Source organism: Bos javanicus, chromosome 1 (assembly GCF_032452875.1).
Source record: "Bos javanicus breed banteng chromosome 1, ARS-OSU_banteng_1.0, whole genome shotgun sequence".
Lineage (NCBI taxonomy): Eukaryota > Metazoa > Chordata > Mammalia > Artiodactyla > Bovidae > Bos > Bos javanicus.
This window is the reverse complement of record NC_083868.1, coordinates 43737202-43741094: the sequence shown is the minus strand read 5'-3', so window position 1 is coordinate 43741094 and position 3893 is coordinate 43737202. Positions and strand designations below refer to the sequence as shown.

General features: G+C 44.4%; 1 pseudogene; it reads right to left on the bottom strand.

The window, feature by feature from the left end:
• Positions 1-1637: 1637 nt before the first annotated feature.
• LOC133254326 (hsc70-interacting protein-like) lies at positions 1638-3510 on the bottom strand (annotated as a pseudogene).
• Positions 3511-3893: the final 383 nt, after the last annotated feature.

Sequence of the window (3893 nt, the reverse complement as noted above, 5' to 3'; positions counted from 1 at the left end):
GGTGTTGGAGAAGACTCTTGAGAGTCCTTTGGACTGCAAGGTGATCCAACCAGTCAATCCTAAAGGAAATCAGTCCTGAATATTCATTGGAAGGACTGATGCTGAAGCTGAAGCTCCAATACTTTGGCCACCTGATGCAAAAAACCAACTCACTGGAAAAGACTCCAATGCTGGGAAAGATTGACGGTGGGTGGTGAAGGGGAAAACAGAGGTTGCAATGGTTGGATGGCGTCACTAACTGAATGGATATGAGTTTAAGTAAATTCATGGAGTTGGTGATGGACAGGAAGGCCTGGTGTGCTGCAGTCCATGCAGTCACAAAGAGACGGATACGACTGAGTTACTGAACTGAACTGATGTGGAAATATGAAACATTTATTTTAGATAATCAGACAAGAGCACAATTAAGTAATAAAATTTTACTGCAGCATTTTAAAAACCAGCCCTTCACCACTGTGTAAGATATAAATGCAGGTGCACAGGGTACATGTAGCATAAAATGTAGTAGATTGGTTGCTGTTATAGACTAAAATCTATAGTCACAGACTGAAACTAGAGAGGTATTTTATTTGGGGGGGATGTTTTGTACCCCGAGCCCAGGAAACAGGATCTCAGCAGCTCTGATAAAACAGCTCTAAAGAGGCTGGGAAAGTCAGGCTGTATACAAGTTTGCAAAAGAGAGAACAGGCAGTCTGAACATCAAAGATCAGGTATCAAGTTAAGGAGGTTAGCATTCTACAGTATGGGAAGACATAAGCCTGGGCTCACTGAATTAGTTCCTTTCGTATGCACCTCAGATATCTGGGGCCAACCCTGTTTCCTTGTTGACCTTACTTCTTGAATTCTCACAGTTCCTCAGTGGTCACCATGCCGGGCAGGGGATGGCAGCATCTGCTGGATCACAGTTTTGGGAGCCCTCATTCACATTTGGAGGCCAGAAATCAATCACTGATGGCTTTGACATTTCTTGTTGGTTAACATGGCAGAAGACATTTTCATTTCACACTGCCTTGCCAAGTACTTCGAAGCCCTACCCAGGTCCTACTGCAATACTGGTGGTCCCAAGAGTTTTACAGAAGCCAATCATTAAAAATAATAATAACAAGCAATTACGAAGACAAATCAAAATGCCTCAGTGACTACATGTCCAACTCAAACTTTATTTAAATGTTATCTTTTCGTCCTGCTACTAAAGCTTTATTTCACTCTAACTTGAATGATGAATCTTCCATACTGAAGTATCTTTGTTGCCTAATTAATTCAAAGAAAAAAAACAAAATGACTAGTAAGGAAAAATATAGGATTTAACACACCTTTTAATTTGTTTTAACTATTTAAGGTTTAAAAATTGCTTAAAGTTTTTAATTTTTTTTTTGAAATTGATATAGAACAATTTAATTAACACCATAGAATTCCACAATAATAGGAAAACATTATCTGAATTGAACACCCTAATGGCAAACCACTGTAAAATGTTTTCAGCTGCATCTGGGGCAGAGGGCCTAGTGATTATCTTCAATGCACCCCAACTTTCTTCATGAGAAGGTCAGAAGTACACTGGTTTGTTTTATTGCACCATCCATTAGGTGATCTAAGTTGCTTTTCCTCTGGCAGGGACTTTATGTGTCAGAAGGGCATTATGCTTGACCTCCAAATTTGGCCCACAATTTACTGATGAGCTTCATAACCTTTGAGTTACCCTGATATTTTGACATATTTTCAGGGTTTTGGGTTACATCCTTGGAGAAGGCAATGGCACCCCACTCCAGTACTCTTGCCTGGAAAATCCCATGGACGGAGGAGCCTGGTAGGCTGCAGTCCATGGGGTCGCTGAGGGTTGGACACGACTGAGCAACTTCACTTTCACTTTTCACTTTCATGCATTGGAGAAGGAAATGGCAACCCACTCCAGTGTTCTTGTCTGGAGAATCCCAGGGATGGCGGAGCCTGGCGGGCTGCCGTCTATGGGGTCTCACAGAGTCGGACACGACTGAAGAGACTTAGCAGCAGGGTTACATCCTGGAAGGCCACCATAACTTCTGGGTCCTGCATGGCTGCAAGGACCTCTGGGTCACTAAAAATTTCTTTCATCCAGGCATTCATGGCATGCCAGGCATGCCCCCATCCCATTCCATGCATTCCTCCAGGAAAATTACCAGGAATTCCCCCAGGAGAGCCATCTGGAAAAGAACCATACTGAGCTCCTGATTGTCCCCTGGCTTCTTCCTCCCTCTGGGCTCTCTCATGTTCTTCCCAAGCCTTCTTAACCCTTTCTGTTCTTTTTTTGATCTCTCACTCTTTGGGCTTTTTGCTCATACTTTCTCCAGTATCAGCAATTTTCTGGGCCTTTGGGTGAACTTCCATCAGCATTGCACTAGCATCTTCATAATCTAGCTTACAGGAAGAGGCAAGATCACTGCCAGCTTCTTTCTGATGGCCCAGAAGTCTGTGTGCTTTCCCTCACTACATGTATGGCTGAGCTGCATCCAGATTTGTTTCAATAACTCTTCCACAGGCTTGGATGGCAGCATTTCCTTTCTGTAATTTGATGAAGACACTGGTTCTCTTGGCATACAGAATGGCCACACAAGGGGTTAGCTTGACGGCATCTTTAAATGACTCATTGGCATTCTATGGCTCACCATCATTTAGGGCATCAATGGCAGCCACTTTTTTTTTTTTTAATCATTTGCCTGATCCATCATCTCCTTAGTTATCTCTACATTTTTATCTCCCGTTTTTTGAGGGGCATTATGGTCTGGTTCAATCACACCTTCATTATCAAATTCTAGATCACTTTCCTCAGTTGATGGTTTTGTTGCAGGAAGGCAGACCCCTTCCAGGGCCCGAAACGGGGCTCTTGTCTAACACTCGGAAATGAATTGTCTGAGGAGACACATGTGCTGACAAAGCAAGAGATTTTATTAGGAAAGGGCACCCAGGTGGAGAGCAGTAGGGTAAGGGAACCCAGGAGAACTGCTCTGCCACGTGGTGGGTTTTATGGTGATGGGATTAGTTTCCGGGTGGTCTTTGACCAATCATTCTAATTCAGTCTTTCCTGGTGGCGCACGCACCACTCAGCCAAGATGGATGCTAGCGAGAGGGATTCTGGGAAGTGGACGGACACGTGGTGTCTCCTTTAGACCTTTCCCGAACTCTTCCGGTTGGTGGTGGCTTATTAGTTCCGTATTCCTTATCAGGATCTCCTGTCATAAAACAACTCATGCAAATGGTTACTATGGTACCTCCCCAGGGTGGGCGGTTTCAATCAGAGTGTTTCCCCTAACAGTTTGTCTGTCTTTATGTTTTTTCCTTCACCTTCTTACTATCTGCTTTTGCTTCGTAGGTGTTTAATTCTGATTTAGTTTTATGAGAAACAGGTGGCATTTTAGCCCCCATACTCTCCACCCATTCCCTCAGGAAGCTCATTTCCTCTGTGTTCAGAACACTCCAGTCCTGCTCACACATTTACAGGAAGGCTCCAAGTTCTCTCGTTTTGCAGGGGTCCATGGCCCAGGAGGCAGTGGGAGGTGGTGAGTGTAAGCTGCTGGCCAGATGCCTGGTCTGGGCACTACTTCAACGTGACCACGTAAAGGGGAAGGATGCCCCGAGGCCAAACAAACTAGAACCTCCCCGGCCACTAGCTCTGCCCACCCAACTACCCTGGGTTCTTCTCCTGTTCATTCCTACTTTCTCTACCACTGTCCTGCATGCTGGTTAGAACCTTCTAGAATTATGGCTGTTCATGCTGTTGCCCACCTCTCCACGCATGCATTCTTACATTAACTCAAAACCTGTGCTCTAGAGGGATCAAACATCCAGTGTTTTCAAGAAGGTGGGAACTGTTAGCCCCTGAAGGGGGTTATTTAGAATAGAATATTCTCTTGAGTGTG